The sequence below is a fragment of the Mustela nigripes genome, chromosome 7 (genome assembly GCF_022355385.1).
Source record: "Mustela nigripes isolate SB6536 chromosome 7, MUSNIG.SB6536, whole genome shotgun sequence".
Lineage (NCBI taxonomy): Eukaryota > Metazoa > Chordata > Mammalia > Carnivora > Mustelidae > Mustela > Mustela nigripes.
In genome coordinates this window covers 73,279,139-73,305,197 of record NC_081563.1, presented here as the reverse complement: position 1 = coordinate 73,305,197, position 26,059 = coordinate 73,279,139, and the positions used below count along the sequence as shown (strand labels likewise).

The following is a 26,059-nucleotide window of genomic DNA, read 5'->3' as shown; positions in this document are numbered from 1 at the left end:
GAGCGCTAGTGCGTAGCGACGATTCTAGGAGAGGAGGTTCTCGGAGGAAAGGGCGGGGGCTGCTGATGTAATGGGGAGAAGTGATTAATCCTTTGGTTCGCCTTTTCGCCCCCCCCCCCACCACCTTCACCCGATTTTTAACCAGAGAAAAAAGTGGAGCCAGGGAACCGATCCTTGGTAACTCGCGTTTTCTGTGGTAGGTAGGTTCAAAATGTGAGCTGTAGGGAGCGCTAGAGATTCTGTGCCCTTTAGCCCAGCTGAGGGTATTTGCAAATCTTGGAGATCCAATTCACTGAGCTTTCAGCTTGTAACCGAAGTTTGGAGTACTTTCCTAATCGCAGCCTAAGAGGAGTCACCTAAATCTTGAAAACATTTTGAATAGATCTTTGGTCAATTTCTCTTTTGGAAACGTGGTCTAGATAATGTTCAGGAAAATAATACGTGAGAAAAGGAGGGAAGTAAATGTGCGAGATTATGATTGCTTATGTGATTTAAATTTTTTTTTTTTTTTTTTTTTAGGTCCCGCAAACTCAAAGGTAAAGGAAAAACCCCAAGAGGAATTATCTTTTGTATCTGGTCCCCTCAGCATAATCTGTCCCCAAGGAAAACGCGTTTTTATTCCCTAGCTTTTGTTGTGAAGACGGAAAAAGTACCCTTTCTCAATTCGCTCGGCTCTCCTTTTGTTTACCATTTTATGTATATGGTAAAACTGGCAATTTACCTGGTTCTCTGGTTTTCGGAACGTTGGATGATTTCTCTCTTATTTGGGTTCGACCAGTTGCTCTCTAGGTTTGACATAGATAATTAAGCGGTTTACAAAGTATGATGAAGTAAAGCTGAGAGGCAGAGAAGTGTGTACTCGGGGAAGGAGGGGAGTGAGGGGCCAGGAGGAGCCTTTATTGTGCAGGGTGTTTGAATCCCTGATTTGATTATGTGACTCTAGGCAGGCTACCTTTCTAGATGAGGCCTCCTCACCTTTTAATAAGAACTTATTTTGGATGACAATCCTGTTTTCGATTTTTAAAAATTCTGTGGTTTTGAGATGATCTCTCTTTGGTCCTGAAAATGTTGAAACTTAGATATAAGTTTCCTTCAAAAAATATCTGAGAAAGAGGTTTTAGAAAACAACTGAAGAACTCCATATTTTTATGGTTGTTAGCTAGGTGCCACTGGGTAAAATTTTAGATTTGGTTAGATACGGGGTGGGAAGGAAAATTACTTGCTATTATACATACAGATGGATCCATAATTCTGATTTTTCAACAAATTTACTTTTTTATTCAACAAACACTTATTGGTTCCTTCTGTTCCATCTGCATGACTATGTAAGGTGCTACGGGAGATACCAAAAATAAATATAAAAGGCAAAAATCTTGGGCATAAAGCATTTGTAATTTGGCATGGCAGAGGTGAAGATTTACTTATATTAATTCAGATGTGCAAAGAAGATGTAACTTGTTTATTTTCTGTAATGTTTAACTTCTCAAGTCCCCACATTATCTTTCTGTCTTTTTTAAACATAGATATTGAATCTTTGAGATTTACCCACCTCCCTCTCATTTCAAGATACATATGGAGGTTGAGGGTTGCTGTTTAAGGTGAATAGATTTTATATCTTCAGCATCCTAGATTTTAAAGTTTATTATGACAGTTCTGTGGCATGTAGCAATAAGATGCCTTGTTCTAACAAAATCAGTATATTATGACAATTTTCTGATAGGTGGAAGTAAAGTGTCTTGAGAAAGGAGTGTCTTTTTCTAATTTACGCAGTGACTAGTTGGTTGGTAGCAGCCCTGAGGGATGGGAAGGCTTACATGGCATCAGGGAAGCCATGCTTGCCACTCCTTGTGTTATCCACAGAATGTATGGAGTGTCTGCTATGGTCTGAAAGGAGAACTGATAGCCTCAGAGGTAAAATTGGCCATTTCTGGTTTTTGTTTTTGTTTTTGTTTTTTTTTGAAATATCATACTAGTTCCTTTACTGAGGTATTTACCTGAGCCATTTGCTGTATGTACCACAGTCTCAGTATTGACTGACCCCGGGTCTCTGCAGGCCCACTGATTCTCACAGTGCCACTCTGTCTTCTCACCTATGGGAACTTCCGGATTCCCTAAATACCACATGTAGGCCTTGATGAGCTAGGAGCCTTGCTTTGGGCTTATCTATGCGGCCATCTCCCTCCACCAATTTTGCATGATTCACCCTATGTCATACTGAACAAGCCATCAAGCTGAAAGCTGAGTTTCTAGAGGATTCAGACTCTCACAGCCATGCTCAGAGAACCAAACCACTATCCCTGGTTTTCTTGCATTTCCCCAAATCTATGTGAACTATACACCTCCAATTGTAGTTTCCACCCCAAGAAGGGGTGGAAGGTAAGCACACTGAGTCTGATTACTAATTCCTTGTACCCCTTACTTCCTTCCATCATCCCTCAGGGCTACAAGAGATGAATTTTTCTCCTTCTTGTATGTCAGGGGCTTTCCTTATGTGCTATATCCTGTTCATTCATTCATTCTTTTTTTTTTTTTTTAAAGATTTTATTTATTTATTTGACAGACAGAGATCACAAGTAGGCAGAGAGGCAGGCAGAGAGAGAGAGAGGAGGAAGCAGTATCCTGTTCATTCTTGTAATGGCATCTGCTCTGCTTACCCTTCCTTGGAGCCATGATAGACTGCAGGAGAGGAACTAGTTTTACAATAATGGAACACCTTTTGGGAGATAACAAAAAAATCCTATCCCCATATCTTGTCATTCCTACATATTTTTAGTCTATTTTATGGTGTTAAATATTCAAATCTTTGTTCAAAGTGTTCAAAGCCATCTTAAAATTGTGGAACTTGGGATTTGTTAGAATGGGCATTGGAGATCATTGAATTCTCATTCCTGTATTGGACAAATTGGGAAACTAAAGTTCAAAGAGGTAAGGTGACAAAACCAAATCCCATAACTACTTAGTGGCAAAGTTACCATCTGCCAGTTCAGTACCTATTCCATTCTCAGGTATTTATAGGCTCAATTCTTCCATGAAAACCCCAAGTATTCCAGATAGTGTTATCCATTGCCTGGTCCACCTGTGTTAGTAAGTAGTCCTGTCAATTAGCTATTATAGAAATTATGTGTGACAGAAAACAGGAGAAAAACGTAAAGGGGTTTTTATTTGGGATGGGTGTCTCCCAAAATGAGTGTAGTAGACACTTAGCATAATTTCAGAGGACTAAATTCCCTCAGGGTTTGCTCTCTCTTCAATAACATTTGTGTTTGTTTTTCTCAACTAATTACTGGTGCTTAACAGGTTAGTGTACTTAAAATTATTTGTTTATAAAACCTATCACAATAGAAGTATGGGGAAAAAAAGCCCTTTAATCATTTTAATACCCAGCAGGTGATATTTACTGTGATTTTTAAATGGCAGTTTTTACCATGTCAAAGATTCAGCCTCCCTTTTCTCTGTCATTCCATCATCTAGTCCCAAGCCATCAGCACTCAGTGAGTTACATAAGACACCTCAGAGCTCTCACTCCTTTTATGTCATTTAGGAAATTAGCTTGATCTGAATATGGTTTTCCTGAAGGAATAACCAGCTGTTTAAAATATCCTTGTTAGAGTATGAATGACTTATCTCACTAAGCTGCAGAAATTCATTCTTTAGTACATGCTCAGATATTATTTTATCAGTTAGGCGGTGAAAATTAACTTGGAATTAAGGATTTAAATTTAATGTATATGGGGGAAAACCTGGTAAGCAGGCAGTCCAATGATACTTGTAATAGAGGCTATCTATAAAGAGTTACAGATTTGAACTTTAATACCCTTCCCTGTGGAATAATAGAGACCTAGCACTCTTAAAAAATTAATTATGTGCAAGATTTAGGATGGGCTGAGACAGGCAGTTGTAAATCTTTATTTTTGCTTTTTAAAAATAGAACCCAATTTCCAAGCATTGAGAGAAGATGAAGCTAAATGATAGAAGTGAGTTATATTATGGAAGAATTGGTAGGTGACCAATGTGTGGGCAGATATCAGAGCAGAAGACTAACAGGGACTCTGCCACTCACTAGTTGTCTAGCTTTGGGAAAATTACTTATCCTCTCTGTGCTTTAGTTTCTGCATCTGTAAAATGAGGGTAATAATAGTCATTCATGGGATTCTTGGGAGGACTGAGTAAATCGATACCTGCAGTATGCTGAGAATCATGCTTGGTGCATAGTGGGGGCTCAGTAAACTGTCAGCCACTGTTGCTATTGCCATTGGTGTTGGTGTTATTTGAGGCCTTACTTGATGACTTTCAAAACTACACAGACACGGGTCACCCGCATGGCACAGTCGGTTAAGCGTCCGACTTTTGTATTCTGCACATGTCGTGATCTCGCCGTTGTGAGATGGAGCCCCACATGGGGCTCTGTGCTTAGCAGGGAGTCTGCTTGAGATTCTCTCTCTCCTTCTCCCCATGCCCTTCCACTCTTCCACCCTCTCGAAAATAAACAAATAAATAAAATCTTAAAAAAAAAATAAAAACTGCACGGACATAATATGTAGGGAAGCAGGTAAGGCTGTTGTGAGGAAATGTTCCTAGAAAATGAATACTACTAGATACTTTTTTACAAGGTACACTGAAGACAACACCACCACCGATGGGCAGAATGACAGCAGCTGAAGATCAGGCACACTTTGGTGGGAGACCTCCCTTGCAGGATTTCTCCACTCAGGCAGTATTTGAACTGAGCATATTATGGCAGATGCAGAATGCTCTAGCGTTTTTTCACTATGGGAGCCTCTCACGTGAAAGTCTAAGGACTAGGTCAGGAAACGAATGCATATGCCTAGCAAGAAAAAGAAAGGAGACAGCAGTTGGGGGTTTATCTGTGTTAGTAGAAGAGTTGGCTGTGTTTAAGTAACTACATTTAACTTAACTTTAAGTAACTACATTTAACTTAACTTTAACTTAACCTTAACTACTTAAGGTTAAAATTTAAATGTTCACTTGGGCTTCCTTGAAAGGGATCAGAATGATAGACATGGGTCAGGAGCAGAGAAATAAGTGGAAGAAATTAATACACGAAGTAGTGAGAGTTACTTAAGGACTAGAGAATCTGAAAGCTGGAGGAAGTGGGGTTTAGGGGAGGAACAGATGTCAGAGGACATATTAGACCCCTCTGTGACCCTGAGATGATCGCTTTTGGAAGCATCAATAGAAGCTTCTGATTCAGGAATCTGTGGAGAGTGATAATCCAGCTAAGATACATTTCAGGAGAGCGGATTTTGCTAGCAAGATTAATAGACCTAAAGAATTCTAAAGCAGGAAAACAGTGTGCAGCAACTAGGTCATAAAGTTTAAAAAAAGTCTTGGGCCTGGAGCAGACAAATGCAAAGATCAGCTGCAGGGCTCTAAGTATGCACTACAGAATCACCTATTATAAACGTGGGGTGCTATGTTCACACATGGAGAAGGAAGCTGTGTCACTTGATGGAGACCAGACTCCTCCATTTGACATGTCTTTCAGGCTAGGAACACCAGACTCAAAAAGGAAATGGAAATAGAAGTGTTCAAAACATTAGAAGAGAAGGAAGGAAGAGTTGAGTGTGATCTAGACATTAGAGATGCTGCCACTGAAAACCTCCTCATGTCTCTTTGTACCTACTTGGGCTCTATGTCCCTTCTCGAATGAATCTTTGGCAAGGATGAGGATTACTTATAGGCTAATCAAGTTTGGCCTGATAGCCTCCGATGTGGTCAGTCGGAGGGAGGGAATGGGAGTCTGTAGAAAAAAATGTAGGTTTTTGAGGAAAAGGAGGAAGATGTTGTATGGGAAGTCAACTATGTCATTAAAAGACACAAAGAACTATGTTCTTTGTCAGAGTTAACCTCTTGTTTGGAAGTTTATCACAACTGAATTTAAATTCACATGTAGCAGTTGGAAAACTGACGTTTTAATAGGTATCCCTGCAAGGTGGAAACCAAAAAGCTGTTCTCTTTTCATCCTTAGTTTCCCATGCATTATGTCCCTTCCCCCAGGTAACACTAAGTTTGCTGCAGGTTCTGATAGGCAGCCATGAGGGGCTATCTGTTCACAGGGTCCTAGGAACATCATCTTTTTCTTTTTTTTTTTAATTTTTATTTTTTTAATTTCAGTATTCCAGAATTCATTGTTTATGCACCACACACAGTGCTCCATGCAATACATGCCCTCCACAATACCCACCACCAGGCTCACCCAACCTCCCACCCCCCACCCCTCCAAAACCCTCAGATTGTTTTTCAGAGTCCACAGTCTCCAATGGTTCGTCTCCCACTCCGATTTCCCAACTCCCTTCTCCTCTCCATCTCCCCATGTTTAGGAACATCATCTTGTTTGCAAACTGCTATCACTGCAAAATTCGCATTTGCTTCTACATTTGTGGGACTCGAGAGGTTTGGGTGGGTTACTGCATTTTGAGAGTGCTGAAGGTACTACACTTTCAGGAAGAAGGCTCAGGGTACAGTGGCTGCTGAAGGAACCCAAACTCCAAGGCACTTAAAGGAGAATCTTCTGACAGGAATTGAAAGGCTCAGGAGACTAGGGAGAAGAGTACTTGGACTTTTAAAGTCTTTGGAGTTCAATTTAGGGTAGAAAGAAGAATTCATTTTGTACTTGAGTTTCTCTGTTATTGTTATTGTCATTGCTCTGTTTTCAATCATTCTTTGTTGTTTTATTTGGACTTTTGAAAGCAATCTTCTCTGTTGACCAGTTTTGGACAGTATGACTAGGTATGATTTCAGATGGGAAATACACTAGGGAGTGAATATTTGGCCAAGGATGCAGTGCGGCCTTGAAGTTAAGTTGATTAATGATCTGTTATGACCCATTACAGAAACTCTTAGGGGGACCAGTTTAACTGTGCATCTCAGTGGTCCCAGGAAGTTATAGCGAGGAACAGTGGTAATGACCGAGGGAGCTGGTGATCTTTCTTAGTTGGACAATCTTGGCTGAGCAAACGTTTGCTTATTAAGTGCAGTTGTTAAAGAGAAAATGAACAATGGGATATGTGGGGGGTTGTTCAGCTTTTCTGCCAGAGCTCACAAAAGAGGAAACTTCAGTCCAACTTTTGCCTCTGTTTACCCTCTTGTTAGAGCCTCCACATGGAAGAAGTGATTCATCTGGCCAGAGACTCTAGAGGGAAGGATCATGACACTGAAAGACACTTTCCTTTCTTACGAGCCCTAGTGCCTTATTTCTTCCCCAGAGGAGCAGCAGGCTGCTTTGTGTCTCCAGGGAAGTGAGGCTAGGATGGTAGACTATCTCTGGTAAGGAGGCCTCATTGTTCCCCTCTCTCCTTCCTGTTCTCAGCTCCATAGGTCTGGCAGGCCAACATCATCCTGGCATCTGGTCAGGTAGGGGGACTTGTACTCATCTACTTATACCTCTTTCTATAAGTCTTGTTCTTTTTTTTTTAATTTTTATTTATTTATTTTTTTGTTTGACAGAGATCATAAGCAGGCAGGGAGGTAGGCAGAGAGAGAGGAGGAAGCAGGCTCCCGGCTGAGCAGAGAGCCCGACGTGGGGCTTGATCCCAGAACCCTAGGATCATGACCTGAGCTGAAGGCAGAGGCTTTAACCCACTGAGACACCCAGGCGCCCCTATAAGTCTTATTCTTAACCCTCATTCCTACTCTTCTTTCTTCTGGCATATTTGAGGGGGTTACAGGAGTTAGATTTGGGGTTGGAAAAGCAAGACGCCTCACTTAGTCCACCTGGCCTCTGCCAGCCTTGATCTAAGTTTTAAGTTTGGGCATTGGCTTGCTTACTCATAAGATGGTCCTGGAGTTCTAAGCGGGGCATAGACACAGGTGTGCATGTTCCCTCAGGTAAGTTGATCAGTAAAAGAGGTGGAGGTAGCATTTGAATTTGGAATTCTACTCCCAATTTTTAACACTGTTTTGGGGGACAGATGGTTATTTTCTACATCTTAAAGCCATGACTGTGTCTTACAAGATGTTGCCTAGCTCAGAAATTCCCAAAAGAAAAATAAAAAAAAAAAGAACAAGAACTTCAGAAACGTTAGAATTTTTTGGTGACAAATAAAATGGAAAAAAACACAAGACCATGTAAATATATTTTGAGCAAGATTTTGTAGTTATAATTTACCCCCATGCTTGGTAGTAACTATCGCTGTTCAAGTTATAAATGAATGAAAAATGTGAAATGAAAGACAATTCCAAATAAGTGGAAATATTGCTATATTCAATGCATGTAATAAATTCTTTATTTTAACCATAAAGAGCTATACATTTTATATTAATAGAAAATGAATTTCTCTCTGCCCTCAGCTATTTAAAGAATATTGGTTTGAAAGTGTGCCAGATGACTCCTTTCCCCAGGGCTCCCATATGACTCAAGCCAGTCCTTTCTCAGCCTTTCACTCTATCATTTATCTAATGTTGCTTTGTTTGTGCCACCTACTACACAGCCCTCAGATTCCATGGGTCCTTTTGAAAAGACAGGCTATTGCAAGGAGTGGTGGGGGTGGAGAGGACAAGGGTAAAAACTAGAAAGACAAGGAGACTCACTCCACACCTATTAGAATGGCCAAAATCCCCTGATGCTGACCACACCAAATGCTGGTGAGGTAAGGAGCAACAGAAACTCTTGTATAGGGACACCTCAGTGACTCTGTCAGGTAAGTGTCTGCCTTCGACTCAGATCATGACCCTGGGGTCTGGGGATTGAATCCCACATGGGGCTCCCTGCACGGTGGGACGTCTGCTTCTCCCTCTGCCTATCTCTCCTCCTGCTTGTGTGCTTGGGCTCCCTCTCTCTTTACCTCTCTGACAAATAAAGTCTTAAAAAAGAAAGAAAGAAACTCTTTTATATTGCTGGTGGGAGTGCAAATGGTACAGTAACTTCAGAAAACAGTTTGGTGGTTTCTCACATAATGAAACATACTCTTGGGATGCCCTGGTGGCTCAGTCAGTTAAGCATCTGCCTTTGGCTCAGGTTGTGATCTCAGGGTCCTGGTGTCTATCCTGCATCAGGCTCCTTGCTTCTTCCACTGCCTGCCCCTCCCCCTCCTTGTGCTTGTGCACTCTCTGTCTCTCTCTCTCTCGGACCAATAACTAAAATCTTAAAACAACGACAACAAAAAACCCCCCACAAAACATAGTATTACCATAAGGTGCAGTAATCACATCCATTGGTATTTACCCAAAGGAGTTGAAAACTTATGTCTACACAAACACCTGCACACAGATGTTTATAGTAGCTTTTTTCATAATTGCCAAAACTTGGAAGCAACCAAATGTCTTTCTGTAGGTGAATGGATAAATGAACTGTGGTACATCAAGACAATGGAATATTATTCAACACTAAAGAGAAATGAGCTATCAAGCCATGAAAAGACATAAGGGAACCTTAACTACATATTACTAAGTGAAAGAAGACAATCTGGAAAGGCTATGTACTGTAAGAGTCCAAATGGCATTCAGGAAATGGCAAAACTATGGAGACAGTACTGGGGTTAGGGAGGAGGATGGGTATGATAGGCAGAGCACAGAATATTTTTTGGACAATAAAACTATTCTATGTGGTCCTATAATGATGGGTTCATGTCATTATCAATTTTGTCTAAACCTATAGGATGTACAACACCAAGAGTGAACCCTAATGTAAACTATGGACTTTGGGTGATTATAACATGTCATTCACCATAGGTTCATCAATTGTAACAAATGTACCACTACTCTGGTTGGGGAGGCTATGCATGTGTACGGCAGTGGGTATATGAGTATATGGTATATATATCCTATTTTCTGCACAATTTTCCTGTGAATCTAAAACTTCTCTAAAAAAGTCCCTTATAAGCACACACAAACTTTTAAAGAAAAAAAAACGGTTTTCCGTTTTATTTTCCAAAACACTGTATTGTCATACAGACTGCCCACACATATGATGGACATTCACTCCCTAAATGCTGATTTTGAGGTAAAAGAGTGATAAGCCTCATACACGTGTCAACCATGTCAAATGACCTTGGCTTTATGAAGATCCTGCCCCTGTCCTGTTTCTATTCAGTATGCAGTGAATCATTAAGGTCAGCACTTAAACTTATATATAAAATAATTGTTGAGAAAATGTTAGTATTTTGTTTAATACACAACTGGAGAAGAGGCCTTGGTGTGGAGGCCCAGGTTTTGGGGCAGTGGGGAGTCTTACCCAATCCATTCTCATAATTTCTCCTCCCCCACTTCAAGAAAGCCTCTGACACTGCAAAAATTTACACTTACGGAAATTGAAAATTAAGGAACTGATCTTTTTGAATAAGTAAAGCCCTCCGAGCTACTACTTACCTAGGATCACGAATGAAAGGAGTCAGACTTTTGAAAACAAACAGATCAACAGATTAAACACCCTTGAGTTCTAATGACCCTAGCTTAAAACCCTTAGTTAAAAAGTAAACAATTAAGAGATACTCATCAAAGGTGGATAGCTTTTAGCATAGAAGCTTGTAATTTTTTTTTTTTTTTAAAGGAAATACTACTTGGAATCCATCTTGTCCTAACAAGAAGGTAATAGAGCTCTCCAGTCATTATAGACCTCATTTAAGGGACCAGGCCCCACCACAGGATGTGTCTCCCTTTTGATATAAATCAGCTTCATTATGTGACTTATTTTAATGAATGCTTAACATAGAATTGAGGGTATTTTTTATTCTAGAATATGGTTTGTTATTAGTCTTCAGATCAAAATCCTTTGAGAAATATGTGGGAAGGGCAAGAATTTTTCACCTACAAGGGTTGGGTGAGCAAATACAACCAGATATTCTTGAAGTGCTCACTTATGAGACAGACTCCTTTCAGCCTTACTTCTTAAGCCTAAATGCTTGTCCCTATTCCCTTAATTTCCACCTCTAGTGTTCAACCTTTGACCATTTGGTTTCTGATCACCTTACCGTATATCCTGTTTGTTGAATCTGAACCTCCCAAGATTCTAATCTGGAACCTGGGCTGATAATTTGACCAAGACTTCCTGTTCCTTTGCTTGATAATTTAATTTGGCACTATAATGAAGTAGGAAAAAACCTAGGCTTTATAGTCACACAGCCCTGGGTTTACATCCTGACTATACCACTAACTGTGGTCTGATTTGGGAAATGCACCTCTCTGGAGGATCAATTTCCTTTTTGGTAAAATGAGGATATTAATACCCACCTCAAAATATGTTTCTGGGGGCGCCTGGGTGGCTCAGTGGGTTAAGCCGCTGCCTTCGGCTCAGGTCATGATCTCAGGTCCTGGATTGAGTCCCGCATCGGGCTATCTGCTCTGCAGGGGGCCTGCTTCCCTTCCTCTCTCTCTGCCTGCCTCTCTGCCTACTTGTGATCTCTCTCTGTCAAATAAAATAAAATAAAATCTTAAAAAAAATATGATTCTGATTGAAAGTAGAGAGTGGTAATGGTTACACTTTGTGTCACTGAATTCTACACTTAAAAAAGGTTAAAATGGGAAATTTTGTTATGTGTTCTTTACAATTGTAAAAAAAAAAAAAAAAAGAAAAAATACAGTTGTAAAGATTAGCCTATAGAACACACATTGCAATAATTGGCACCTAGTAGGCTCACAACAAATAGTAACTGTATGGCCTAGACTATTTTATGCTGCAAGTGCCAAAAAAGCACAACTCAAACTGGTTTAAACAAGGGAATGTTGATGAAACCAGAAAGTCCTGAGGTAGGGTAGGCTTTTTTGGATCAGTTTATTTCTCTAAGGATTGTTTAAGGGTTCACTAAGGGTTCAGTTTCTTTCCATCTTTCCACTCTGCCTTCTGCATCACCAGCTTTATCCTAAAAACCAGCAACTCTCACGATCATAAGATGACTGGCTACCCACAGCTCCAAAGAGTACATGTTCCTTAACCACATCTAGAGAGAATGACTTGGTCCTAGCAGCCTAGCAAGTATCCTGATATTCACTTGCTTAAGTCACATCTCTGCCCTGGAATCAAAAGTTGTGCATGGGATGATGGAATGTAATGGCTATTTTACACTAACCAGGCAGTGGGTCAGCTTCCCCAGAAGCACATGGGCTTTGTGGGGCAAGGGGGCATTTCTCAAATGGCAATCAAGGGACTGTGGGGGACAGAAGACAGAGCTGAGACACTAAGGAGTCAATCAACAAAAGTCCATTTTTGTAGCTGTTATCATTATTATTGGCTTTCTTGGCCCTTAGCCCTTGGCTCTTGGCTATTTCTTTGAAAATCATTAAAAACAAAACAAAACAAAACAAAACCCAAACATCTAAGATCTTATTTTGAGTAAGTGTATTCTTTCTAGTGAAGAAAGATCAATAAGTATAAAGGTAAGTTTAATGTAACTGGCTATTAGGCATCTGGAACACCAGCCAAACAAGCAGCAAAATGCATTGAATAAAGAGGTTTATCAGGAATGAATGTCAGAGATGGAGAACAAGGTGGAAGCTAGAAAGATGGTAACTTGCCAAAGTGCCAATCCCAGAGGATGAGATTAGTTACTGGCCAGGTGAGAAGCCACGACTTGGGTCAGGACAAAAGGGGTGTTCCCCAGAGCAGAGTTGACAGAAGAAACATCTAATTGAAACCTGATTTTTACTGTTCTGCCTGTGCCTTTGCAGCCACCACCTGCCTATCTATAAGATTCCTCTCTTTTTGAACCAGCCCCCATCTAATGACTCACTGATCTCTGCCAATTTTATTTCTGTCCCTTCTGCCAAGAAGGCTCTTCTGCATTCCTTTGCTGCATTTCGTCTGGCTAGTTTTTACTCATTAGTTAAGACTTTAAACTGTGTCTTTTCTTCCCAGAAAGACCTTCCAGAGTACCACTGCTGCCTCACCTCCCACCCCCAAGACACACACCACAGGCTGACTTAGGTAATCCTGTTTGGTACTCCCTATTTGTAACCAATACCCAATGGCTTAATGATTTGTTTACTGGTCTGGTCCCAACCCCTGAGAACTCTCCCCACACTACATTAAAGCTTCTGAAGAGTAGGGACTTTATCTTAGTTATCTTGGGTTCCATGATGTCCAGCACAATGGTGGGCACACAGTAGGAGTTTAATGAATGAAAGAGGCAATACCTTCAGTTGCTGTCTGACATCTTCTTACCAGGACTTAAAAAATAGAAGGACACATTAAAAACCAAAGTGTTCTCTCTACCTAGATAGGAGTTGGGGATGAGGAATATGGAACCACAGAGATGTTTTGTAGCAGTTTGTACCCACTTGGACTTTGAAAGTGGTGAAGGCAGAATCAAAATTTTCAAGAAAATCCATAATACCTCTTTTCTTTTTCTATTCTCTGTCTTCAAACACCATTCCCATTCCTAAACTATTAAAAGATATTTATTTTTCCAATTTAGTCACATAGTGTTCAAAATTTTTATGTTTTTCCCCAGAGAATAAGCATGTGATTATTACATGAAAGTGACCATTATAATAGTTCAGACTCCTAAACACTAGTTATTGGCATTTACAGAGTGAAGCAAGCCACATGAACAAAATACCAGGTACTCAGTAATCTTACTGAAATACCTCACTCTGGTTACAAAGAGCATGACCTTTATGTAAGGAATCTGTTTACTGTTTAATTTACTTTTCCATTTTGAAACAGAGATTCATCCATTATAGGAAAAGAGCCAATTATTGGGTAAACACAGTAACACCTAATGACTATACCCTCTGGTATTTAGTCTCAAAACATTCTGCATTTGTTAGCATACTGAATTTAAAATATTTTAACATTACACTAAAATGAGATTAAAAATAATTTTTTATGTTCCAGGAGATAGAACTCTCAGCTCTGTTTCTCAAGCACGCTAGCCGAAAGGTCTTGTGCTTTGCCTGGTGGTTAGGTTTTGATAAGAACCTAAGGGAAGAAGTTACAGAACTGAGGGCTCACCTTGATAACTCCTTGTTGGCTTCTGGTTATTTAGGATTATCTGGAGGCAGAATCAGCCACAGGCAAGTTTCCTAATGTATATAATGTAACGTGTCTTTATGCACAATTCCTGCATGACCCATAACTGCTTTCAATCCTCTTCTCCCTACTCTTCCTTCCTGCCAGGGTTCTCACGCTATCATGCCTTTCTGACAAGAGCAGAGGGCCACCATGCTGTTCCTACATAATGACCCATCTGTACACCTTTCTCTGACTCCCTTCATTGCCCAAGGCCTCCCATTAGAGTTATAATAGCTTTCTTATTCTAAAGTACACTTCAAAAAAAATAATTTTAGTGCTTTCTCAATTCTAAGACAGACTCTTCTATCCGCCCCCCAACATACACATTTTGGTGTTTTTAAGATTAGAATCAGTTTTACAGTCTTTTTCTTTTATCTCCTAAAAAAGTGGTTACTACATTTTTGGTCAATCCTGTAATCAAAAGTGTCTTAGAATTGGAGAGCTGTGGAATGAACATACTTCACTGGAGATAAGTTGTTTGTTTTTTTTAGACCAATACTGCAGTATGTGGAGACTGGAGCTGTCACACAGCTAATTCAAGCAGAAAGGGGACTTTTGAGTAGTAATATATGAATAATTTAGACAAAACAAACTAATTGTTAGTTGGTCATCTGGATTAATTGCTGTCCGGACAATTATCTCCCTCTCCCCTTTACATTGCCTCGTTTGGGAATTAGAAGCTAAGAAAATATGAAGCTAAATGTTTCTATCATATAAAAGATAGGGATCATAAACTTTCCCTCTGCACAAATCCTCCTAGAGTCATTTGTACTGAATAAGAGGCTAAGGTTATGAACAGAACTCTCCAGAACTTTTCCATATGGATGACCAGTTATCTCAAACTAAACCTAAGATCTTCCCTGAAATGACTGTAACTTGATCTCATCTATTCTTGCTAAGGAGGCAAGACTGTTGTGGAAGGGGCAGACTGTCAACATATCATGAACACACATGGTTCCTGCCTTGGGTGGAACATGCAGAGATATCTGAGCCCCATTGATGATATCGAGCAAAAATACACAGTATTTTCCTAAAATATATAGAGGAAGAAAATTATAAGTTGAGAAAAGAAAGCATTTTCTAGGTATTCCCTGCTAAACCATCTTAGTTGCTAAAATAAAGAATAAAATGGAAATTCTGAGAGCATGCTTCTCCCTAATATTTGCAGTACCCAGGACAAGAGTGCAAGTAGAGGGTTATATATGATAGGTCCAGATCATTAAATTGTATATCAAGGTTTAAAAAAAAATTAAATAAATGTGTTCTATCCACCTTTCTTGACAAATATACCTTTGTTATGACAAAAGAAATTTTTTTAATGTATAAAGCAATGGTTTTTATATGAGTGGTTTAATAATTGAGCTAAACAGCAAAAATCACTGGACTTAATTATTATTACACATTTGGGTGTTTTGTTGATGGGCTTGTGATGCTTGGATGAGTAATAAGATAAAGATGTATATAAGTCATAAATTACCACATATTTATTTTGTGCTTTTTTTCCAGGAAAACCCTAATTATAATGCTATAATCCACATAATTTGAGTTCATTGACACCAATAACAAAACATTTTCTAAGTCAATGTACTTTTTAGCTTTTTGCTTAACTGTTTATTATGGAAATTTAAAAGCATTTCCATATAAACATTTACAAATGTAAATATATTGTACCTGTCATCCGGCCTCAATAATTATTCACTTAGTCAGTCTTGCCTCATCTATACTCCCCAACTCTTTAGATCCAATTATTTTGAAGCAAATCCCAGATATCCTACCATTTTAAACATGAATAAATCAATATGCATCTCTAGAAGAAAGGACCTCTTAAAAAATTCACCTTAAGGGGCACCTGGGTGGCTCAGTGGATTAAGCGTCTGCCTTCAGCTCAGGACATGATCTCGGGGTCCTGGGATTGAGCCCTGCATTGGGCTCTCTGCTCAGTGGGGAGCCTGCTTCCCGCCCGCCCCCACCTGACTCTGCCTACTTGTGCTCTCTCTCTGTGTCAAATAAATAAATAAAATCTTTTTAAAAAATTCACCTTAATGCTATTTTCATATGAAAAAAGTAATTCTTTAATATTAGATGTTTTAAAAATTTGCTTTGAGGGGTGCTGGGTGGTTCAATCAGTTAAGCACCTGCCTCCAGCATGGGTCATGATCCCAGGCTCCTGGGATTGAGCCCCACATTGGGCTCCCTGCTCCATAGGGAGCCTGCTTCTCCCTCTGCCTCTGTCTGTCACTCCCCCTGCTTGTGCTCTCTTTCTCTCTGTCAAATAAATAGATAAATAAAATTTTTTTAAAAATTTGCTTTGATAGAATTGTACAAGTTTAGTTTTGCTGAGTCAGTAGCAACTAGAATTGTCAATTGATTTCTAAATCAATACTCATATTTGAAAATGAACTACAAATTTTACATATCATGTTCAAACATTTTAATGGGGTTGCTCTAATGATCATTATCACTGAAAACACAATAAAATTTTAATTTGTTCATAAAAATTCTATCACCTGTACTTTTTTCCACCAGCACTATCTATATCCATACAGTGTTAAATCTTCTTTCAACTTTTTCCATGCTGAGATATAAAGAAAAACAAAAAGAAAAATATGTGGTTCAATTTGTTCAAATCTCTCTTCTTAGGGGACCATACCTTGCCGATAATATAATATATATATGACATATAAATATTATATATACCTATAAAAGAAAATAGCACAGATCTCTCCAGATGTAGGTATGTAATATATAGATACATAGTTGTATACAAATAATTCAATAATTATACAAACCTGTTTATTACCTTCTTCCAATTTTCTGTCATTTTATTGGAATGTTATTTTTGTTGTGCTAGTCGCATTTAGCATATTTATATTTAGAAAAATCATTTTCTCTAAAAATTTAAAAAGTATTTTAAATTATTTAAAAAGTGAAATAGGCAAACTTAGATCTATGTCTTATATAAGTTTCTGCTAACATCATTAATAGCAAGCAATAGCCTATACCAAATAACTGTCATTAACACAAAATAAAAAATATTTTCCACCACAGACCACAATTCCTTATTTATTTGAGAATCTTCTATTGTTTTAGTTAACTATCCTAATGCAGCTCACCATCTTGTCTAAATTAAATCTTACTTCTCTAAGAGCATTTAAATGGCATCTCCATTGTGAACCAGAATGTCTGTGAGGTCAGATTTGATATGTGTTTGATCAAGATGATCCAATCCCATGGGGCGCCTGGGTGGCTCAATGGGTTAAGCCGCTGCCTTCGGCTCGGGTCATGATACCAGGGTCCTGGGATCGAGCCCCGCATCGGGCTCTCTGCTCAGCAGGGAGCCTGCTTCCTTCTCTCTCTCTCTGCCTGCCTCTCTGCCTGCTTGTGATCTCTCTCTGTCAAATAAATAAATAAAATCTTAAAAAAAAAAAAAAAAAAGATGATCCAATCCCATTTGGGGCATATCCAGAGAGTCCTGTATGTAATCTTTGAATCACTCCAAAGAACATTGTTGCTATTGTCAGAGTTGGGGGCATACTAGGAACATGCTGAGAGATATTTGATAGAGTTGAATGCGTTTGTGTTTGTATTTGTGTTTGTGAAGTACAGGGCTCAGGACAAGGGCTCCTCTTGCCTGAGCCTCAGAGTGGCATTGCAAACCAATAATATATGTGTATATTAATGATACCTTATAATATGCACGTACTACATTATTTGAAGTGCTTCCACATTTACGGTTTCTTTTGATCTTCACAATAACCTATGAACTAGATAGAGCAATTAGGGATGAGAAACAGAGGTCTAGGGAGGTTAAGTGATTTATCTAAAATTACACATCTAATTAGTGGTAGAGCTAAGAGTAGAACCTCAGTCTCCATCTACAAGTTTTCCTCTTATACTATGTTACATTGTGCTGTCTCCTTAATGTTTCTAAAAATATAGAGACCTGACAGTTGGACAGGTTGCATCTCCACATTTTTCATTCCCTAAAACCCTTCGGATTTTAGAAAGGAAAATAAATACAGGACAAGGCATGAAAAAAAAGTCACCTGCTTCTTCATATCCATCCATGTGGGACCAATATATACTTATTGACCAATGTTTCAGAAACTGGAGATTTATCTCCTACCAGGCAAAGGTTCACTTGAGTAATACAAAATAAATCTTCTGAACGGTGATGATCATATTCCTTAACCTATTCATAAGGTCCTAAATACAGCTCTGGAAACATAAACATTGGGAGCATCTTCTAAGAGCCAGGGATTGGGGGGAATGCAATATACATTTTTAGACTAATATACAGCATCTGGAAGTATGAAACATTAGTATATAAATGCATATAATCCTCTTTCAATCATGCAAGCCAGATTTCTTGCAAATTCTCCCATACGGTTTGTTCAGGATTGCCTTGGTGCCTCTGCCTTCTGCTCACATAGACCTAAGACTTCAAGTACTTACTAAAATCCTTTTGTTCTCTCCACTTTTTAGCACCTTTGAATTTAGGATGCTATTTTAGATGAACTAGAACATAGTGAACTGTTAAAGACAGTTAACTCTGGTGAGTTCTGTATTGCTTGCACTCTCTATAAGAAGAATGCATTGTTTTGATGGTGAAAACAATATTTAAAAATTTTTTAGATGCAAAATGCTCTGTGGTTTATATACCCTACCTATTAGTAATAAAAGAATACCAAGAATGTAATGGCAGTAATTAACATTTCATAAGGTTTTATATTTATAATGGCTTTCATAAGCCCCTACATGTTGGCAATAGACTAGATACTTCTGAGATACTCCTCACAGACATCAGCTGTGAATTATCCACAATGGAAACACTCCTCAGAGCTCTATGGTACTCACCATATTGTACTGTAATTAACTGTTTACTTGGTCATCCCCCACACGTCTGGAGTGAGAGCTTCTTGAAGGCAGGAACTGTGTCCATTCATTTCTGTGCTCCAGTGCCTAACAGAGAGCCAAATAAAAAGTTCATAAAATAAATGATTGAATGAAAGACTGGCAGGTTCTCAGTATTTTTTTTTAAATGTTATTTCCACCTATGCAATTTAATGGTTTGCCTGTGAAGAGGATGGTTATTCTCTGCTAGGATATGTCTTGTTCATTTTTCCTTTGTGGATGGTGAATGGCAAGGCACAAACAGGAAATGTTATTTTTTAAAAAGTATCTCTATTTTCTCCCCTCAGGCATATATAGCTTTAGATTTTTGTTGTCAAATCTTTTAATCTACCTAATTATTATATAAACAAGTAAAGAAAGACACTTTCCAACTTACTGCTATATTAAATATCTTACTGAGATAGGTTGTGTGTAGGGGAAATTTGAAGTTTGTTTTTTTTTTTAAATCAAAAGAAAAACTTTGCCACTGAAAACTTCTTTTTTAAAAAAAGATTTTTATTTACTTATTTGAGGGGGGGAGGCAAGCACAAAGGGAGAAGCAGACTCCCACAGAACAGAGAGCCTGATGCTGGACTAGATCCCAGGATCCTGAGATCATGACCTGAGCTGAAGGCAGACATCTAACTGACTGAGTCACCCAGGTGCCCCATACCATGAAAATTTATCATCTGGTCTTTAAACTATGGTATCATGTTTATATTGAGAAATTTTGTTTGGGAGAGTGTTCCTAAAGTTCCATGGTGAAGGATTGAGCATATTTTTTATAGGTTCTGGTACATAAATTTGGCAATTCATGAAATGGGAGAAAATATTTGCAAACCATATATCTGACAAGGGGTTAGCATCCAGAATATATAAAGAATGCTTACAACTCAATAACAACAAAACCAAACAACCCAATTAAAAGTGGGCAAAGGACTTGAATAGATACTTCTCCAAAAAAGATAAACAAATGGCCAATAGCTTATGAAAAGATGTTCAGCATCATGAATTATTGGGGAAATGCAAATCATAACCGTAGTGAGATACTACTTCATAACCATTATGATGACCTATATATGTATGTATATATGTGTGTGTGTGTGTGTGTGTGTACATAATATTATATATATATAAAACAAGTGTTGTGAGGATGTGGGAGAAATTGGAACCCTTGTGTACTTTGGGCAGGAAAGTAAAATGGCACAGCCTTTTAGAAAACAGTAAGGAAGTTCCTCAAAAAATTAAACATGGAATTACCATATGAACCAGGAATTCCACAACGTGGTGTCTACCCAAAAGAACTGAAAGTGGGGACTCAAACAGGTACTTTTACACTAATGTTCATAGCAGCATTATTCACAGTAGCCAAAGTGGGTAAACAACCCAACTGTCTAGTAATGAACAGACAGATGAAATAGGACTTATATATACAATGGAATATTATCCAGTTTTACACAGAAAGGAAATTTTGATGTATGTTACAACTTGAATGAACCTTGAAAATATTATACTAAGTAAAATAAGCCAGTCACAAACAGGACAAATATTGTGTGATCCACTTATGTGAGGTACTGAGAGTAGTCAGATTTGTAGAGGCAGAAAGTTAGAATGGTGGTTGCCAAGGACTGGGGAGAAGGAGGAATAGGGACTTAGTGTTGACTGGGTAGTGTTTCAGTTAGGGAGGATGGAAAAGTTCTGGAAATGGATGGCGGTGATGATTGTACAACAATGTGAATGTACTTAATCGCCACTGAACTGGACACCAAAATTGGTTAAAGTGGCAAAATTTATATGTATATTTTACCACAATTAAAAAAAGACTTGACATTTACTTCCCACTTGTTTAAAAGCACTTCTATATGCAGTATTTTATTTGTTCTTCACAACAACTCTGAGAAATAGGCAGGGCATTTTTATTATTCTCATTTTACAGATAATGAAACAAAAGCTCATTTGGTCAAGGGACACAATACTAGTAAGTGACAGTGCCAGAATTAGGACCCACAACTCTAGTAGTCCTTTCACAGAAGTGTTCCTGGACCCAGAGAGTTGACACTGATATTGAATTCACTGGCAAATGCCCAACTTTCACTTAGAGTGTGTACGCAAAGCCTGATTCCAAAGAACGGTCTTGAAAGAACTTTCTGGAGAATGTGGGCAAAACAACAGGCGCAGAAATCATTAACAACAGGCACTTTTCCCATATCACAACAATGATATTGTGAAGAGCAAGACAGAAATATGAGAACTGAAGCCACAGGCAGGAAACGTTCCACTACCATGTGTTAATTTATCATAGCTCTTGCTCCTTGCTAAACAATTTTTAAGGGACAATCCCTTGTTAGACTGGAATTTTTATTTTGTCAAATATTCCTGAAACTTCATTTGTAGGGCATTAGATGATCCTTGAGAATGTTTTTATTGTGGCTAAAGGAGCTTTACTGTTGCCATGTAATATAATTTGATCTGTATCTGATAGCCTCTTTGAGAAACAGTGATGCTTTTTCAAAATACAGAGACATGAAAAATAACAACACTGACTTTTATTGTACAACTGCGTGTTTGCATTGTTAATTCAGTCCTGTAAAATCTTTCCAGTAAATTAATTACAGCTAAGAATCAGAAGGGACCATAAAGCAAAAACGGCTGAGGAGTCACAGCCAGCTGTTCTTTAAAAATGGAACACTGATTTTTATTTTTAAGTATTCAACAAACAGTTCCTGAAGCGCATCCTCAAGAATCGCAATCACATATTGTTGGTTGACTGTGAAGATTTGTTTTGTTTACCGAAGAAGAAGAATGTCTGTTCCATAATAGTAATACATTTCTGGATGTTCAGGTTATTTTTTTTATTTTAGGATTTATTTATGGGCAACTGGGTGGCTCAGTCAGTTAAAGGACTACCTTTGGCTCAGGTCATGATCCCAGAGTCCCAGGATTGAGTCCCCACATTAGGTTTCCTGTTCAGTGGGGAGTCTGCTTCTCCCTCTGACCCTCCACCCTCTTGTGCGCGCGCTCTCTCTCTCAAATAAATAAATAAATAAATAAATCTTTTTAAAAAGATTTCTTTATTTATTTCATGGGGAGAGGGGCAAATGGAGAAGGAGAGAGGAGGCAGATGCCCTCTGTGTGTGGAGCTGGATGCAGGGCTCCATCTCCTAACCCAGACATCACTACTGGGGCATCAGGACCCTGGATATCACGACCACAGCCAAAACCAAGAGTCAGACGCTTAACCGACTGAGCCACCCAGGCACCCCCGTTCAGGTTATTTTTATGGCAAGCTGACAGCTGAAATTTTGTGGCAGGCAAAAAGTTATAATCCTAGAAAGACAAAAAAATGCTTCAAAATTTTAATAGTGATTCAAATTAACTGAAAAAATCCAAAAGGTGATAAATTTGTTCTCCAGCTTTCAAATGAGTAAATATATTATTAGTTTCATTTTTTACAGAAGAGAAGAATGAAGCCCAGTAAAGTTGGGGGTTTGGGCTAAATTCACGCAATTAGGAAGCAGCAGAACAAGAAAACTTCTGCTAGTAGGGATGCAGTTTAGAGGGGAGGACTGGTAGTCCATTTTACTACTCAGCCTACATTCTCTCTGGTGATTCTGAGCAGAACGGGACCACTTTAAACACAAACACTGATACACCATGTTTATCTCTGGTTTGATAAGCTTGCATAGAATTAAAGAAGTTCCTCTATCACAAAAATATGGTTCATTTGCTCTGAAGCATCTTTTTTTTTTTTTAAAGATTTTATTTATTTATTTGACAGACAGAGAGATCACAAGTAGGCAGAGAGGCAGGCAGAGATAGAGGAGGAAGCAGGCTCCCTGTCAAGCAAAGAGCCCCATGCCGGGCTCAATCCCATGCGGGGCTCGATCCCAGGATCCCGGGAACATGACCCGAGCTGAAGGCAGAGGCTTTAACCCACTGAGCCACCCAGGCACCCCTCTGAAGCATCTTTTGTATTAACGATTTAAGATCTTGATTCATGGACTGCAAATGAGTCATGCCTGCAACCACAATGAATTTCTACATCTGTTTTGTAAAATTAAGGCACCATCACATCTTGTCATCCATGTGTGCATTTCTAGTAACGACACCAAGGATGTCTTGCTGATGCCTTTGGGGCTCCCTCTGGTCACCCCCAATCTTATTTCAGCAAAGGCCTCATTCATACTCTTCTTTCTCTTGGTTTAGCTATTGCTCAATCTTGTGATTGTAGGTCTCAGTTTTGACTATAAATCTCACTTCCGTAAAGTTGCCTCCTAGTTCCCTTTCTATGACACATCAGATCAATAATGATATCTATTTACTGAGCGCATACCATGTACCAGTCACTTTATACCAATATTTCTAATCCATGACGTAAACTCAGACTACTTCTGCATTTTTTTCCCACTGCTCCCTGATTGCGTGCTATATACTTTTAGCTTAGAAATTGGCAAACGATAGCTTGTGGACTAAATCTGGCCTGCTGCCTGTTTTTGCATGACTTGTGAGCTAAGGATGGTTTTTACATATTTAAGTGAGTGAAAAGAATCAAAAGATGACTAATACTTTGTGACATGTGAAAATTATGTTAAATTCAACTTCCACTGTCCATAAATAAATTTTCATTTAAACACAGCCACTCTCAATTCAATTTGGTATTGTCTATAGCTGCTCTCATGCTGTGACAGCAGAATGGAGTTGTTACAAGAGACAGTATGATCCACAGAGTCTATTATCCAGCTCTTTACAGAAAGGTTTGTCAACTCCTGTTCTAGCTCAACCAAATTCATTTCTGTCCTTAACTTCTTGCCCTCACATGTCTTCCTCTCTGTCTGGATGCCTTTCTTTTCTTTCTTTTTCCTCTTTGTTTTCTTCATATCCTCATTCTCTAAAGGTGATTTTATCCAAGCTCATGGCCTATGTGCCTGTGGTGCCCAAGTTTACGTCTCCCTGTCCAAATTCTGCCTTGAACTCCAGACCTAAAGATACAACTGGCTATTTGATCTCTCTGATTGATATCATAAACATCTCAACCTAACATGTTCAAAGTTGAATTCTAGCTCTGTCCCCCTAAACCAGCTGCTCTCAGTCTGCCCCAGTTCAGTTGATGGCAATGTCACATTTGCAGTTGGTCGTGCCAAAAACTTTGGTGCTTTTTTGATTCCTTTGTCTTACATTCAATCTATCAGCAAATTGTATGGTTTCTTCCTACAAAATGTACCCAGAATTGACTGTGTTTCACCATTCCCAGTGCCATCACCCTGGTCCAAACCAGAATCTTTCACCTGGACCACTGCAATGACCTCCCAGCTCTTCTTGCTGCTTTTGCCCCCCAAGAACATTTCATGCAGGGTCAGCTTCTCAGATCAAGTCACTCCCTTGCTCTCAGATCCTTCCCATGACTTCCTGTCCAAAGTCTGCCCCCCGCCCCCTTCTCATCTGTTGCCTCTCAATCTCATTTCCCACTACTCTTTGCCTCACTTGCTCTACCTTAGTAGGGACACTAACCTTATTGCTCTTCCTCAAGTTCCTCTAGGCTCTTTTGTACTTCAGGGCCTGTATGCTGTTAAGACTTAGATATCTCACTCTAGATATTAAGCATCACCTTCTCAGTGGGACCTTCCATGGCCTTCTCATCTACAATTTCAAATCTGCGTTTATGGTTTAATATTTCTTCCTTAGCTCTTTTCATTAGTTAGATAAAAACATCACATATTTACTTATCTTCATTATTGTCTACACAATAATGTCAGTTCATGGGGATAGGGATTTTCATCTCTTCCGTTCACTACTGTATTCCTATTACCCAATGCTTGAAACAAAGAGAGCATAGGAAGTATTTTTGACATGAGTGCATGAATGAAAACATCCAGCTCAAGGGCTGGTTTCAAGAACCTAACCTTGGGTGCTGGGTCCTTTTTCTACTGGGCCAGTGAACATCTTTGATTGTACTTACTACACTGTAGGGCAATTACTTGTTGGACAAATCTGTTTCCACTACTAAACTGAGCTTGATTCATTTTTGCATCCCAGTGCCTAGCACACCCCCCGGCATACATCAAATTTAATGTTTCCTAAATGAATAAATAATTCTTTACTTTTCAAGAAGGTAGTTCTCAGAGATTTATTTATTTGTGTTTGTTTATTTATTTTGAGGGGGTAGAGTGAGGGACAGAAGGAGAGGGACAGAGAATCTTAACTAGCCTCCATGCCCGGGGCAGAGCCTGACGCGGGGCTCAATCTCATGACCCTGAGACCATGACCTCAGTCAAAATCAAGAGTTGGATGCTTAACCCACTGAGGTACTCAGACACCCCAGAGATTTATTTAAATAGTGAATGATACTTAAATTGGAATAGGATTTAAAAAAAAAAACAAACCCCACAGTATTATTTAGGATCATGCTTGCTTTTGACTCTGAAACCACTGGAGACAAGCTGTGGGTTTTAATGAGATGCAGAGCCATATTCTGTCACAGAGCATGGTACCAGAGACTTCCAGATTAAAAAATCAAGTTGCAGTTCCTTGCCTGGTGATGTCCTGGCTTACATCACTGCTTATGCCTTAAGTCCAGACTATTGGTATGTTGAGGAAATACCTTTATTTGTTTGTTTTCAGTCAAGACCTGTAAGACCTGCTAATTGGTGAAGTGGAAAGGATTAACGATCCCTAATCACTGTTAGAATGAAAAATGCCCTTATTGTTTTCCTGTCTCTAAATACCCTTTTTCCATGTGTGTTCAGGAAACAAGTCAGCTAAGTAAAAATCTTTCAGTTGTTCTTTAAAAACAAGCATTTACTGGGAGATCTTTGACTCCAGTCTGGCATCACAGTCAGAGAGAGTTGACTGTGGGGGTGGGGGTGGTCTAGCCATGGATTTGTAGGAATGTTGGGCAAGCAGGGCAGCCCGGGGGAGAGCCTAATCTCTGGCACTGTGACATTCTAGTCTGGGGTCACTGGTAAAATGAGATTTGGGTTTATCATTTGGCATTCTCCTCCTGGTGATTTCATGTTCATTTCCTTATTTGAGTCTCACCCATACACCTGAGGTAGTAAAGGCATTAACTCTTAGAAAGTGAGAAAAGCAGAGAAAGTGAGGGCAAAAGGCAAACTGACTTTGCAGTCAGTGGCTGATCAGGATGAGAACTCAGGTATTCATGCAGGGCCCTTTCCATGGGCCCTTTGCTCCAAACTATCTGCT

At 39.1% G+C, this 26,059-nt stretch overlaps 1 long non-coding RNA gene across 1 annotated transcript in view; it reads left to right on the top strand.

The window, feature by feature from the left end:
• The first annotated feature begins 518 nt into the window (after positions 1 to 518).
• The window catches only part of LOC132022574 (uncharacterized), a 110,870-nt gene continuing 85,329 nt past the window's right edge, over positions 519 to 26,059 (top strand). The window contains exon 1 of the long non-coding RNA XR_009405632.1: positions 519 to 536. This is a non-coding gene — a long non-coding RNA (uncharacterized LOC132022574). The remainder of the gene's footprint in view (positions 537 to 26,059) is intronic.